The sequence below is a fragment of the Astyanax mexicanus genome, chromosome 2, assembly GCF_023375975.1.
Source record: "Astyanax mexicanus isolate ESR-SI-001 chromosome 2, AstMex3_surface, whole genome shotgun sequence".
NCBI lineage: Eukaryota > Metazoa > Chordata > Actinopteri > Characiformes > Acestrorhamphidae > Astyanax > Astyanax mexicanus.
The window spans coordinates 53,928,499-53,945,764 of record NC_064409.1 but is presented as its reverse complement, the minus strand read 5'-3'; positions in this window follow the sequence as shown (position 1 = coordinate 53,945,764).

Below are 17,266 nucleotides of genomic sequence, written 5' to 3'. Positions count from 1 at the left end.
ATTTATTTGATGTTTTATTTGCATCCTTTGGTGGACTACTATTAATTTTTACCTATACTTTCATTTGCCCAATAGCCATCAAACTGCATGTACGCCACACGTACAATTTACAGACATTCTGAATGTCATTCTGTTTGTTGTTTATCCCTCATTCTTCCCATTCACTCCCATTCATTTTCAAACAATAGAGTTTCTGTGTCCCCAAAGCCACTATACTTCTAATCTTATATCTTATGAATATAGTCTTGAGAGCTAAGCACCCAAAGCCATACTGTCCGGCACTTCTCTATTTGTAATTTTTTACATTTCTGTTCCTGCCATTCAGCTGTGCAAACCTTCATTGTTTTCTTCAGAAAACCAGTTTTTTTCTAGTTTTTACTAGAAAAGATACACCCTGAAAAGTAATTGCTTTAAACAGTTTTGGGAGATGCCATTTCAAAAACACTTGAGGCTCCATAAAGAGCTTTTATTTTTCTTTAGTCTTTTTATTTAAAAGGCCACATATTGCTACACTGTTTAATCTGTTGATTGCAGATGTTTAGGTGTTGTTCAATAGAGGCCTGATCAGTAAATCAACAACAGTATTCAGGTCATAGAAAAGGAGGCGGAGGAGAAAAGCAAGGTACGTTCTTTACATGATCTGTGTCTGTGTGATAAACTGCAGACATGTATTCTGGCTGATTGACTGTTTGAACTTGAACAAAAGGACAAAACAGTCAATGTGCTGATTAATGATAATGGGGAAGGCTGGAAAGCTTTTTATCTCAGCAATAATTGACTGAGCGAAAAGGAAAGACAATAATCTTTGATCTACTGTAAACAAACAGCTGAGCTTGCCATCTGTATTGATGGCTTGTGTGTCTTTTCTAAAGGAAGATCTGAAAGAATGAATTTATTACTGTCATCCACGCTGTGCCATCTCTCGGAATGGAGACGTGTCTTACAGTAATCCTAATTCAACAGAGGCTTATCTCAGCACATACACTTATTGGTACCAGCACGTTCTTTCAGTGCTAGGATTTGTAGTGAAGCAGGAGGGGATTGTGTTGTAGATCAGGCATGTGCTACTTGTCATGGACTAATCCCATATTTGATATCACATGTTATTTCAAACTATTGTTGTCATTTTAATTTTTTTTTTATTATTCCATTTGAAGGTGCTATCTGCACTTTACATGGTAAAGACAAGTGTTAAATATGTTTAAGTGAACAAAAAGTAATGTTTCATAGATTCCTGGAATTAAATACTGTTATATTGAAGAAAAAAAACAGTTAAAACAGGGGTCCTAGAAAATAAACAACCTTTAAAATGGTAATGAAAGTCTAGTTTTCCAGATTTCTTAAAAAAAAATTGGAACATTTTGTTTAATTTTACAGAAAAGGTCTGTTATTACATGTATATTTCACTATCAGACACAGTTTATAATATAGATAAGTAATGTGTTCTACATATCGTCGTTGTCCAATGGAAAACATGTATATCCAAAACAGTAACATTACAGCAGAGAAATTTAACTTTCAAAGGAAGTCAATGTAATTTTTTTTCAGGTAATTTTTAATGGTCCTTTCATCAAACAAATGAGGAGAGAGTTTGTGTGTTTAAATGATATAGTGAAATTAAAATCAACAAAAAAGGAGATACTCATTTTTAATTGGACAGCGACGATATACAGAATTACTTTTGCAAAATCATGAAATGTCTATTTTTACAGTTTTAAGATTTTTTTTTGAGAGAAATACCAATTACTTAGAAAATACTGTAAATTTATAAAATATAAAAAAATACAGGTGCAGAAACACCTGTTAAAAATCTTTTTTTACAGTGTAAATTGACATTCTTTCACAAGATTAAATCAGGTTTCTTCATCCTGTGAGGTCACCATTTCAAAAGAACAGCATCCTTCCCAAACACAATCAATCAGTGGATTTTGTCTTATTTTACTTATTTTTCTGTCTCGCCATGAAGTCGTTTATATATTTATATAACTTTGCCCTCATGCAAACACTCAGCAGTCAGCTGTCAGTCTCTTTGACCCGGTGACCCCAGAGGTCATCCACCTTGCATGCTCTCCTTCCTTCCCTCAGTGCCGTGTTTATTTAATTCATTAAAGGACACAAAGGGCCTGCGCTGCCTGCACTCGGACGTGCAGCCGGATCGATGGGCCTGCTGTGGAGCAGAATTGTAATGTTAGGGGGGAGTATGTTGACGGACAAACACTCACCGGTGGATCGATGGAAACTTTGCAGAGAGGAGATAAGAGAAGCTATCTCATAGCTGCTGCCCTCCCTTTGATCTCCAGCCTCTCCTCACTGATGAGGTTTAAACTTGGACACAGTCAGTGTTTGCAGTGCCTGACCACTTGAGACCGACTGGCCTTAAGGACTTCATGTGTCCTTGGATCAGTATTCCAACAGTTTGATGGCTAGCTGTTGCTTAGCAGTTTGCATTGTATACAAATACAAATAAGGTATTAGCATTACCATTTAATTTCCCTAAAAAGTAAATTCACCATTGTGAATGTTAAATTTTACAATCTCAGTGTTAATTTAACACTAACATTACAAGTGCAGATCATTTGTTCATTAATATACAACAGTTAGTTCTGACCTCACAATCTGATTGGTTGAGAAGTGTTCTAACCGTGCTGATATTTGTGATAACTAATCTGTATCACTCCGCGGACACGTTGCTGAGTAGCTGCATATACACGCAAGACATTTTTGTATCATCGCCTCCACCAGCACCAGCAGCAGCATTAGCCTAGCACCAACCCCTTAATCCCCAATTTTGATTTCAAGCTAACGTATAAACCATAGGCCGTTTTGTAGTTACAGTTCTGTTACAGTTCACTAGTTGTGGAACTACTTTTTGGCGGAAGGCACAGTCCGTATTAAAGCATATTCATTATTAGAGGGCTTTTATTTTCTTTATTCATTTTGAAAAAAAAAAAACCTGTTGTATAAAAGCAATAGAACACTCAACAAAGCCATGATGTTATTCGCCATAACACACTCCCTCTCGTGTTAGTTATACAGCAAGTTATACAGTGCTGTTAGCAGTGTGTTAGTACTATTATTTTAAGGTAAAAATATTAAATAATATTTTTTATCATTTAAGTTTAATAAAATACATATCTATTAAGCTTTTTTTCTTTATTATAATAAAGAAGCTTCTACATTGGGTACTGAGAACTACTTGTACTTCATACAATCAAATATTTTATTATTAATTTGTTAAGCATAAATGAATGAGCCTTTTTAATCGAAATAATTTAAAGGCAACTGAAAGTTTGAAATCAGTATATTATAATCATAACATGATTAACCTTTAAATTCTTCTTTCTTTAAATGTAATAAACAAAAAATGCATCGCATTCCTAAGCATTGACATTTCAATAAGAAAATCAATCAATCAATCAATCAATCTAAAGGTTTCAAGCTAGAATGGTTTAAAAATGAGTAAAATCACATTGTGTACAGGATTTCAACTGCCCGTGCCAGTGCTGTATTTGAAGTAGTAGGTGTTGCGGCAATATGTTCTTTGAATTTCTCCTGAAACTCTCAAAGGTTCTCATTTAATTCTTCAGAACTATCAGTGGTGTAGAGGTAAATCTAACAGCACTAGCCCTGATCATTCCACACTGTTACTTGAGCGTAGTGGTAGTCATTCCAGATTCTATTTGAGTGACTTAAATGGGCTGCATGCGATAAGAATATTGGATTGGAATATCACGGGACATCATTAGGAACCTCCACAACTCCATGCAGAGACGTATGGTATGTTGTGTAGCACAATAAATATTGCCCTTATCAGTCTATCAGACTAAATTTTTAAACATTTATTGTTTCTGGTATCCTCAATCTTTCTTGTGAATAGCACTGCAACCTGACATTACCTTCTGGGTTCCCCTATTTTATCAACCATTTATTTGATTTTAAATGTATTAGGATAAAAAAAAAACCTTCTTTATACAGTGTTTCTTCTCAAGTAAACTAAAGATTCCTCCCTTCATGGTGGACTTTTTGTGGTGCAGCTTCAGTAAACAATCCACACAAAGATTATATTGTTATTTCAGTTTTTCAAAGATGTGAAAAACCATTATAATATGCAACAACCAAAAGGAGACCTTGAAGATACACATGTTATGAGGAGTGGAAAAGGAATGCCTATGACTGTTTAAATTCCATATATAAACCACAGCAGTGAAGCACCACATCAGACTACAGTAAATAAAGACTATTTAAAAAGATCAAAACCAATCGTCCAGTAAAATCCATGAGAACCCCAGGATGCATTAATAATTGGAAAGTCTGAGATTCCATAGCACCTGGAGAACTTGCAGTGATGTTTGTTGGCACAGCAAAGCTTCACTATTTCCTGTTAGTGCCAAATTGATACATTAATGTTTTTCTTATTAACCTGCCAAATCCATACTATCAAGATCAGCATATAGTTTATATCTTATAGCACTAATACCTATAGTATTAGTGTGTAGTACACAACTGGGAAACAGCCACTGACTTAGCGAAGCATTGCCAGCTTTTTACCCTTGCATGCACACCATTGTTTCCTGATTCCTGTTTCCTGTCCTGGTTTTGGACATTGGCTTGTTTCTACTTTGGTTGTCCCAATGTCTGGTACTTTTGATATGTTTCGTGCCCTCTGGTTTGTGTACAACAAAGCATATTTTTTTGACTTGTAAGCATTTGGTTTGTTTGATAAATGTTAAAAGACTGCTACTTCAGGAATTTAAATGTTTCATCAGACTTTTTACTGAAAAGGTTTCCATTGAGAATGAGAAATGCATAGCCACATGTTGAAGAGACTGGATGCATTCACAGTTTTTAAAATAACAGCTACAGTTTACTCTTTTTCATTTCATACAGACAGTATTTGAACACATACACAGATATGTAAATGAGCAACTCTGTGACTTCATTCCACAAGTTTTTGAAATAAAAGAAAGAAAAATCAGATTAAATCCAGCAACACTGAAACACAATTTGGGGTTGATTGATAATGAGTTAATTCGGGAATCAGAGATGGAGTGGATTGGACACCTGTGTGGTCAGTACAATTACAATTACCTCTCTGACTGACTCACTGCTCCCTATTAGAGCCAATCTGCTACCGATAGAGAGTCTAATGACTTTATAGTAAGACAAGACCTGAGGGTCTATCTTAATGAAAATCACCAAGTGCTGTCTTGCTGAGCTAACTTCAAAGCCTGAGTAGGGCTGAACGATTAATTGCATTTGCGATAATCTCGCGATATTTTAAAACGCGATTCTCTAACCGCACTGGCTGCGATTTGACTGGTCACGTGACTTGGGAGCGAGCCAAGCCGAGGACGAGCGGAGCATACCCGAGCAGAAGGCAGGGAGGTGGAGAAGTGAAGCCAACACAGCGCACTTTAGGGCGTTTTCACACCAGCACTATTTGGTCCGGTTAAAACGAACTCTGGTCCGTTTGTAACTTTAGTGCGGTTCGATTGAGCAGGTGTAAAAACAGTAATCGCACTCGGGTGCGGATCAAAAGAACCGGACCGAGACCACCTCCTCTAGGTACCAAACGAACTCTGGAGCGGTTCGCTTGTGGTGAGAACGTGATCCGGTCTCGATCGGATCCACCTATTAAATATAAGTCATTTATTTGAGCTAAACTGCTGATAAAGCAAGCATAGTTTAAACTAATATATTAGCCAGATAACGCTAATTACCACAGCTGTGAACAAACACTGTGTCCAGGCACGCGCTGCATTCACTGCTCTGTTTATTATGTATAAATCTGCGCTGCATTCATAGCTCACAGCCGCGTGACTCTGTTTATTATGTATAAATCTGCGCTGCACGCAGAAACACTGTGTTTGAAAGTGCAGTGTTTCAGCGTTCAGTGTTAAAGCACAGATATTTGCGCTGGAACACAAAATCTTCTCGCTGTATTTACTTTTTTCGTATATTTATATTTAATGTACTCCTGTGTCAGACAGCTCTGACCAATCAGAGGACATGGTGGTTTATTGATGCACATTTTGGTGCGTTTACATTTATGCCTATGGGAAACCAGACCGAACAGAGCGAGAAAACGCTCCAAGTAAACAAACTCATTAGAAACGAACTACAGGTGTGAACACGCCCTTGTTGCACAATGGCTTCAGGCTCGACAGAACACATCAGTTGTGTAGAATTACTTTGGCTTTAAAAAAGAAGATGCTGCTCAACGTCAGGTACTGTGCTAAACGTGCCTTGCTACTGTTGCTACGACGCGAGGTAACACTACAAACCTTTTTCAGCATTTAAAAAACACCACAAAGCCTTGTGTGGTATTTGCAAGGCTAAAATGCCAACGACCAGTGCTGCATCTTCAAATACAGAAAATAACGAGTTGGTTAAAGCAGATTCTCTTTATGTTTTTTGCACTTTAATTTTTCATGATGTTACTAGCTGGAGAGCAGTAAGTTAAAGTAAGTTAACAATCTATTGTTTTTCCTAATTAAAAAAAATGGTGAAAAGGAAAAGCTATTTATGTATTTATTTTTCTATAAAAAAAAACAAATGGTGAAAAGGAAAAGCATAGATTTTTTTTGCTTTATTGTTATCTGTGCTTTAAATAAATCTGACATTGTTTATTATTAAACAGATTGATTTATTGCTTCTGTTGTTGAAAAATACTTGAGAAGACAAAAAAAATCGCATTTTAAATCGCAATCGCAATTTATAGATAAAAAATTGCAATTAGATTATTTTCCAAAATCGTTCAGCCCTAAGCCTGAGTGAACTGGGCTAACTGAGTGCACTGCTTCTGGAGTTCTGAGTTAAAGTTCTGAGATATTTGTGTACTGTATATACAAAAACTTTACATTTTAACTTTAAACTAATATAAAAAGTTTCTCTCTCTCTCTCTCTCTCCTTTGGAAACCTCCTTAGGACCACCCTGGCACCACCCCTCACCCGTCAACCCCCACCAGAGCCCCGCCCAATAGATTAGTTGAAGATCTGCCATTTTGGTCTGATGTTTTTTTTTGTTTGTTTTTTGTTTTTTTTTAGAAAAGTGTCAGAGCCCTTAAATGACTCATCCAGACAGGGACTGAAACGTCCGAAAATATATTCCACAGAGTTGGAGAGATCTCTTTATGTGAGAGTGATCTTGTGCAAAGAACTTCATGAACATGTTTTGTATAGCCCATAGACCTATTCTAACTTATATATTTAAGTTAGAATATAAAAAGCAGTGTAATTTGTTGTCTTTAAGTGCCACTTACACTCAACACCTGAAGCATATTGGATAGAAAAATATTCATTTTTATACATGGTAGTGTATAACACTGCTAGTAACAATGCTGTAATTTTGAGACTGTAATCATTGCACAGGTTTTAAAGACTAGATTGTCAGGGGTTCCAGTGTAGCTGTAAGGTTATTCCTCTGTTGTTTTGTCAAGATTTAACCAAGGTTGCCAAGATTTAACACTCACCTGCAGAATTCCGCATGCACAGATGGGACTTCCTCTTTTATTCATAAAGGAACTTTGATCTTTCTCCAGTGCAGTCACATGGATGAGAGAGGTCACCAGATGACTAAACTGTTGGATGCCGAACAGGGTTTTTAAAAATCTGCTTTCTATTTCAAATATGCCTTATTTAAAGTTTTATGTCAGCTCTTTAAAACACAAGCAAGTATTTTTTGTAGTGTTTAACTTGTTCTAGCATCACAGGGGGCAGAGAAACAAGGCAAAGCCAAAATTCTGTTTTGGTAACATGGCAAATTTAAATAGAGAGAGAGAGAGACAGGAATAAATATCTAGCAACCTGTTTTTCAGCTTCAAAATTACAGTCCAGTGATGAAGACTCTTATTCTCCCTCCACATCAACACCAGGAAGATAAACAATGCCCCAACTTAGGTGTATAAACATAGACTAGTATGCTTTAATAACTAGTTTGAAATATTTTTTGTGCATTTTTACCCCAGAACTCACCTGAACAACAGGTTTAAAAGCATGGAACAGAAACCATGACTTACTTTCACAAATGCTTCTCTGGTCTAAGAGAAAAATTCAAGGCTATTACAGCTAGTCACAGCTAGTCACAGCATAGCCAGAGCTCCACTGCCCTCTACTGGCAGCACCAGGAAATAGCAGTTACATGGCATATTTAAATAAATAAATAAAAATATTAAATTAAGGGATTAACACAAAAACAGAAACAAGGCGAAGCCAAAATTTTGTTTTGGTAACACGGCAAAGTTAAACAGGGCGAGAGATGGGAATAAATATCTAGCAAGCAGTGTTTCAGTTTGAACATGACAGTCCAGTGATGAAGACTCTTATTCTCCCTCCACGTCAAAACCAGGAAGATAAACAATGCCCCCCCCCCCCCCCCCCCCACTGGAACCACCACAACCAAACTAAACAATACAACAAAAAGCTAAACAACCCCAACAACAGAAAGAGGATATCCACTGAGAATGCTGGGAGCTCCTTGAGATCTCCTCAAACCCTCAAACTCAACAGAACTGATTTGAATTAAGAACAAAACAATAAATAGTTTAGAATAAAAAAAATGGTTAAATACAATAGAATAAAATGGAATAAAAATGGCTTCAAATAAAAATATTTAATCTTCCACTGTAAGCCAATGTTTTGTTTCCTGTAACATTTTTGCATTCAAGCAGTCATATTTTTAAAACATATAGTTAAATATATGTTTCACAGTTTATCCTTTGTTGTGGGTCATTTGATGATCACGTGATGGTTTGCAGTGACATACATTAAACAGACAAAAGCACTGGGACACATTCTTATTTATTGTTTGAGTTTATTTCTTTCTTTTCTTCTAGATTTTAGAGCATCGATGTGAGAATTTGATTACATTCTGCAATAATGGCATTAGTGATGCTAATCGTGACCCCTATAGCTCACGATTAGCTTCAGGCATTGTGCTAATAGGTCAATATTTATCTGCTTCAGGGAGTCCTATTCTATTGGCAGTGCTTCTCCTAAAGGGGAAATGGAGTTGGCGTTTAGTGAAACAGAATAACAAGTACAAACGTTTGACCAATAGACCACGTCCATTCACCCCCAGCATACTGAAATACATTGCTTTGAGCTGATGCTCCCAGCAGGCTTACAACGCTAGTGATGGAGGCATAGCATTGCCCATTCAAATGCATGAATTCTAGCTGTTGCTGAAAATATCTCTATTATTTGTATGCATTTCCACAGAATTTTGCAGTCTGGTCCCCTATCCTACCTATTCGTTCGTGCTCATCAGTTGATTTATAGTGAATTTATTTTAAGATGGCGGTGCTGAGATAACTACCTAAAGGGACTGTGTGTATAAACAGTGTTTTTAAATAAACTACCTGTGCACTTTAAATATCAGGGCACTCAGAATTCTACCCATGAAGTGTAGTGCGACTTTGAGCATGTTAATGATGTAAAAATGGTGATTTCTTTGCATGTGCAGCACCATGCCCCTATCACTAGCATTGTAAACCTGTTGTGAGTATTGTGTGTCAGCAATGGGAGTAATGTAAATAGCTGAATGCAAATGCAAACATTTAAACATATAGTGTATGAATATTATGATAATGTTACTAAACCTATAGTGTTATAATATTGTAAAACTTTAAAACATAATAATAATAATAATAATAATAATAATAATAATAATAATAATAATAATAATAATAATAATAATATAGCATAAAATATGTTCTACTTTAACATGCAGGTTTAACTTGTTGTTTAACTGTAAGAGTCATCCACCCTTCCTTATAAGTTAAGCTAAGCTTACATACTACACATGCACCCCATCACTGGCTGAATCAATGATGCAGCTCATTCTGCTTTGCATGATGTGTGCATAGCTTGCTGTTTCAACACACTCTCAGATTGCTTATCTATATAGAACAACCTTGTTCAAAGATTTACTTTTTGCAACCTAAGTAAGCAATCACATCAAGCCTAATACAATGTGCCACATATGCTAATGTGACACTAGAACAGCTGACAGCTACTCAATATTCATTTCACCATGCAACTGAATGATAGGCTCATTTTTGGTCATTGTCAATTTTTTATAAAACCTAATCGATGCCTTTGAATAACAATTATTTGTATTATGTGCATTTAATGAATGTTTTATTTTAGATAATAATTGGTACAGTAGTGCATTTATATCATTTTTGAATATAATTCTATAATTACATGAATTTGACATTTTTTCTCTTACAAAGGAGAAAGACAGAGCTGTGTCTGTGTGTGTGCTTTGACATGAAAAAATATAATACAAAACCTGAGTACGCAAAAGGAAAAATTAAAAAGGCAACACTTCTGACTTTTGACTTTTTTTCTTTGCGGACAGAACTATTTTATTTTATGTTTATCTGTCAATAAACATCCATTCCTACATGTCAGGCCTGCAACACATTCCTAAAAAAGTGGGATGAAGGCACTTTATGGCCAGTACTGAGGTAAAAATTACAATAAGAGTTTGGTCCAAAAGCAGTATCCACAAAAACTTGTGGACCGAAGAAAAATTGTCTATGTGGACCAAAGATGCACAGATAAAAGATGCATTATTGAAATTTTAAAAACAATGTTTCTCAAATATTGGAAGGGATTTTTATTTTCATTCCTCTATAGAGAAACTAGAATTAAACAATTTAAGAAATACAAATATCAATGCATAAAAAGCAAAGGACACAAGCTGAACACCTTTGATTTCCATCTGCCAAAAAACATAATATAACAATATCAGATAGAACCATAGCTATTCATATAGTCATGTAGAGCTATTTTCTAAATTACAGTTTACAGTTACAAATGTCACGTAAAACTGTGCAAAACAGAAGCCCCATGTTAACCATGTCCAGAATCTGCAACAATTTCTCTGAACTCAGATACATTTGGGATGGTTAAATCAGTATTCTAAATCCAGACCTTTTTTGTAATGAAGGAAATGGATTCTGTGAGGCCAGTCCAAGAAAAAAAGGCAAAAGCCAACCATGTAGGCTGTTATAAACCATTCTGACATGAGGGTATCTTTTTATTTGCATTTTTCTTACATTCTCAACCTTTCCTGGTTTGGGGTTGAAGTTACATCAAACGATTCCAGTTCACATGACATCCAAAAATAATATATTCATTTGTTATGAAATAGATTCTCTGTTAGTAACTGTAAAAGATCATCAAAAAGTAATCAAGACTACGAATGGTGCAATATAATATTGATGGGAAGAACTTCCTCTACATCCATCGCAGAATTGCCTGTTGCTTTTCTAATTCTGAACGCAGCAGGAAAGTCACCCCTCCAGCAATGCCATTTAGAATGAATTACATAGCAGTGATTAATTTTCATCAGCAGTCACCACATAATTATCAGAGCCAAAAATCTAGATCTCTGAATCAAAACATTTGCTCATGCTGTTAATCTACAGCAAAAACACATTCTCCTATACTGAACTCAATACTGAATCAGAATTACTGCAGAAGTGTGATCCAGTTGTTATCTTATACACAGCTCCTTTTGTTATATTACATTATGTTGTTATTTTCTTACCACTTATTTACTGTGTACTCTAATTCGGAAAGTGTTTGGACTGAGTTACCTTTGACATTTCCAGCCTTTGTTTCTTCAGAGAACTTTGAGATAATGACATTTAATTACCACCGAGCAGTCATGCAGTTCTGCTAATTACAATCCCAGGAGCTGAAGCTTGATATCTAATTAACTTCCACTCTCTTGGATGTCCATTGCTGTTCTTTTACACATACTCAATGTCAAGAGAACTCATAGCTTTTGATAATAATTCAGCTTGGCTCCTTCCTTCTGCCACAACAGCCATCGTACTATCTGCAATTGCAATGCTGCCAGCTTTGATCCATCAAACTTTGTGATCATGCTCAGCCATAGTTTCTTCACAGTAATGAGCTCCTCACTTTGTGGCCAGTGGGTAGTTGGTTTCCACCAGCTGTAGCTGTCTCTCCTTGACTGATTGCACAGGCACATGTTTCGGTGGGTGGGGTGCTCTCCGGGGTGCTGAAAATGGCTAGCGATGCTGAAACTGCCAACACCTAGGTCTGAAAGTCCTGTCAGATGTGGTGTGCTACAGCTCTGGAGCTCTAGAATCCAAGGCCTAGCCTTGAATATACTAAACTAAACTAAATATTCTTCAAGTGGCCATTTTTCTATAAGACACCCTCGAATAAAGGTGATAAACAATGTTGGAGGAACTGAAGTGTTTAGTGTTTATGCTGTCAGTGGTGTTGCTGGCAGCTGGTTGTGCAATCAATGCAGTGTCCCTGATGAGTCTTTAGGTTTCTCCGGAATAGACTGGACTAATTGGTGATCGAAAATCCCTCCAGTCCTCACTATGTTTAAAGGTCAACTGTTGTTATTGAATTCAGCGCTGTGTTCTCGGTTGTAATAATGGTGCAGGCTCAATAGTCTCAAGCTGTAGGTACAGTGCAGAGTTCTTCAGTCAACACAGGAAAATCACCAGGGCTACAAAATAATCATTTAGTCACACACATGAGTAGTTCATTCATCTCTGCATATTTTCTCCAAATTAAAGTACTGTTATTTTGGGTTGTCTAAAGCACCAGCTTGAAATCGTTTCAAGCAGTAAATAAAATGTCAGATACAGTTTTTCGGGCTCTTGTAATTGGTTGAAAACAAAGGAAATTATACAAACAGCGTTTGACATTCAATGCTTTTGACCTAGTGAGTGTAAGGCAGAGGATAAACTGCTGCAGGCAGATTTAAATGTGTTGTTATATTTTTTTATTATTAGATTATTGCTGTATATTATTATTATTTTATCTGATATATTTATGTGACCTAAAAAAATATAATTAGATTTTAGTTAGTCAAGAGACAGCATTGTGCTATATGATACTTACATGGTATGGTGGATTCAGCGCTGCTCCACTTTTCAAACTTCTTCTTCTTATTATTCTTATTCTTCAAGTTGAATCCAAGTGACTACTGTCCACTTTTGATCGCCCATTAGTGGATTATTACAGTGTATTACTGTGATTTTCTACAGTAGTGGGATTAGGACTGTGATTTTAGCATTTTATTTTACAGTGTAGTTAAAGTATAAAAGTAAAAGTAATGTAAGGGGAAAAAATTACATTAAGGACAAAAGCTTAGTCCGTGCCACAGGAGCATATAGTGCAGAGGTCATTAGTAGGCGGTCCGCGATCCGGGTCCGGACCCAAACATTGTCCAATGCGGACCCAAACCTACCGAGAAGGATTTAATTGTATACATGCTTTGCGGTGCAGTAAACTCACAGACCAATCACATGTGGGGTAAGATCACCAAACGTTCTCCTCTGCCAATTAGATCTGTGCAGACTTGGTAAGTAAAAAAAAAAAAAAAAACACACCGCTCCTCACGCGGGATCGAAGCCATGTTGTCAGGTCCCACTGCTCCGGCTAGTGAATTGGGATGCGGCCGTAAAAAAACGCCTTTATAAGGAGACAGGGAGCCCGAGAACGAGCTGAAAAACAAGAACGGGCGAAAACTAAAGTCACGCCGAGTGCGACAGAGAGACAGGTGAGGAATGTAGACAAAATCTGTTCAGAGAGACATTTATTATTATTATTATTATTATATATTTCTTTCATCGTAGTTTAAACAACCTTACAGGATATAGCACTTAATTATAACACAAGTTAAAAATCGGTCCGGACCTTGGCCTGTCAAAATTTTCTCTAACTGGACCATACTGAATTCTAATTAAACACCCCTGCTATAGTGTATATACTACCCCCCTCCCCAAAACACATTTTTAGCTAAATGCTATAATGACTATAATGTTCAAATGTATGTTAAAATGTTAAAATTAATACATTTTAGTACAATGCAAATACATTAAACACGCTTAGTTGGAACATTACCTTTGTGTTATTTTGAGTCTTTTGAGCCACAGATCATCTTCATACTAGGCCACATACCTCTGCTATGTTCTTGCTGGAGTGTGGGCATGACGTGTGCAGGTGCGATATATCATGTGTAAACCAATCGGATGTCGGAATGGTATATGTTTATACTTCTTATCCAACCACAATCAAATTCCCTCTATCTGTATGGTACTGGGTGTAGCAGCAGACCCTTTAAGCCTGTGAGTTGTGAGGTGGGACCTCCATTAATCATATCACTGAGCCTTGGGGACCCATGATCCTATCACCAGGTTTACTGGTTGTGCTTCCTTGAATCACTGCTGGTAGCTACTGACCACTGCATACCTGAAACTCCCCACAGCACCAACCATTTTTGAGATGTTATGATCCAGACATCTAGAATAAATCCTTCAGGCAGTTGACTGGTGACTGGTGGACTACCTGACTACTGTTAGACACTCTAATTTGTATGGTTGCAGGGCTGTTCCCCAGGCATGGCTATTTGTAGCACCAGGGTCGCCCAGGAAACTATACACACTCCATTTCTGTTCAACCTGTATGTCTCAGACACTGTAGGGTGTATCAGAAGTGGACAGGAGGGTGAATTCAGAAAGCTGGTAGACTGGTGGGACCATGTGCAGATTAATGTCAGTGAAACTAAGAAAAGGATGGTTGTTGACTTAAAAAAAAAAAACCCTTAAAGCCCTGTCATCTGTTACCATCAGATAAGTGGATGTAAGAAACTACTGTAGCTGTTCACTTGGATAAAGTAAAATGTAAGCTTAGTTTTGCCAGGAGAAACTAATGCTATGTCATGTTACTTTGACCTGCTTTTAGAAGCACACGATTCATGTTTCTCCTCTATCCTCCCCACCACCACCACCAAGTTGTTCCCATCCAGTTGCCCATAGAGTTGGCTCTGCCCCTCTCCTCTACAGTCAGCTGAATCTGCAATGTTTCAGATGTGATGAAACCTCAAAAACTTTTACTTCAAGTATTGCTTCCAGTCAAACTGTAAAGATTTTGTTCTACATTGAAAGTTCTTCTTTCTTACGCTCGCCCCTGGAGTCTCTTAGTATAGGATTTTGGTTCTTGCTCATGAATATTCATACATGCAAATATATCGCTTTTGATTGGCTAACAGCACTGTGAGGCAGCGAGACAGATAACAGTTAGAAAAGTTTTAAAATAAAGACATTTTTTACATTAATAACAGTGTTTGCAATGTTAGTGCATATGTTGCTTTACAACACGTGTAATGCCCTGCTAAGTGCAGTTTATCCATTGACCTAGTCTTAGAGTCACTGTAAAATGCAAAATCCACCGGAGATCCTATGTAAACACACAGAGGTGAATAGTCCAGGTCCAGACAGGAAAAAATCATCTGGGGTTGGCTGATGTGTTATTTGTACAAATAACAGGAACGAACTTGCCTGCATGACGTGCTTGTGGGAGGTCATGAGCCAAGGTGGGCGAGGCCATGAATACTAATTCACGGGTTGACATAGACACTGTGCTTTTCCTGATCGACTCATTTTTTGTTTTTCATTTTTTACTAGCTACTACAGATAATTGAGGATTGAGGAAGAGTTTCATATGCAGCATGCATATACAACGAGACCTATTGTATTTCACAATGAACGAGAAAAAGTGGATTTTATCAGAAGGACACCTTTAACACATTTTGTATACTATTTATTACATTATATTCTGCTCCTCTACTGTATCACCATGTCACCATAGCTCCATGTCTTTGGGGCATGTAACATGTGACAACAAACCATTTATAATGTGGAAACCCGGTCCATGCTGCTTCCACACACGTACACCAAGACAACAGCAAAATGGTAGAGAGTCATCGTCAGTGATGAGGACCACATTTTGTTGGCTTAGTGTCATTGTGTTAGATGCAATTAGGTTTGATTCCCAACGTTACATTAATGAGGTCCTGCAACTAGTATTCCTTCCTTTTTTTGAATGCAACTTCTAGTACACTGCACCAGCAGGACAATGCCTGTCCACATACTGCTGCCTTACAGTTTTAATTACATGCAAAATGCAAGTCACTACTGGAACATACATAACTGCAATTTCAGTTTGCAAATGTTTATATTGCATGTGCTCTTACAATGAGATCATCATGATCAGTTAAAATAATAAAAATCAAACTTCTAAAGAAGGTTTCACGCATGCTTAGAACTTGTAAAAAAAAGATTTAATTAAAAGGCAAAGGTTCTTTTTTTGGTTTTTATCTAGTTTTGTGTTATGAAACATTTTACCCTCAATTGTGTGAAGGATTTCTGCCATTCTAAATGTATTTTTACACATATACATATTCATCAGAGGTGCACAGCATCTCGTTAGTATACCACAGCATTTCTGCTTTGCATAACAGTTGTAATGAGCTGAGAAGTGCGCTTACAATTCTGCTTTTCTTAATTTCAACTCCTTCTGCTTGTTGAATATTAAAACCTTTCTTTTTTTTTGAAAGTTGGTGTTTCCATCCCCAGGTGAAAACCATTGCGCTGGTAATTCAGAGACAGAGTAGAATAGAGTCAAGCAATGCTGAGATCAGTTAAAGAGAAAGACGAAGAGAAGAGGATCTGTCTGTTACTCTTTACTGACATGGTGTCAATTAAACCTTCACCCAGGTTCGCTATATTCCACCTCAGATAGATATAGTGTACAGATTAAAGACTGTTTCTGAGGCTTCTGCAACCTGAACGCTGCAGGTGTTCTGTCTCTTCTGCAACACAAACTAAGGTGTAATTGCAGAGCTCACTGATTTCTAATACCCAGTTGGGGATTGATGCAAAACATTGACATTGTTTCAGGACAAATGGTCCTGAAATACTTTTCATTTTAGTTTAAATGAGACACCCAAGATGAGGAACAATAATCAATTCCACTTCTAATAGATGAGGCAAGTGTTGTGACATACCCACAATTTCCAATAACTGAAAAAACACTTTGTACAGCTGCCAGGAATTGATCCATCTGTATAACAGATGATATAACCACAGGAATCGCAATTCACCACCAGCAGAAATTTCCAGGCAAGGATGCAAAGCAGACGCTGCACAATCCTCGATTAGAACATGGAAGCAATGAGGATTGACCTGCAGAAATACAAAAATGACAATGAGATGATAAGATATTTGACACGGCAGAGCAATTTCCTATGAGAGAATAACCAAATTACCACAGAGTGTATTTTTAGCTTGACATTTTAATAATGAACATGATGTAATTGGAGGGGAATGAGATTAGTTGTACTTGCCTGTTTTTATAAAGTAGTATAACATTAAAAATTAATAACCACTAACAAGACATATTAGAAAATTGGCATCGTAGT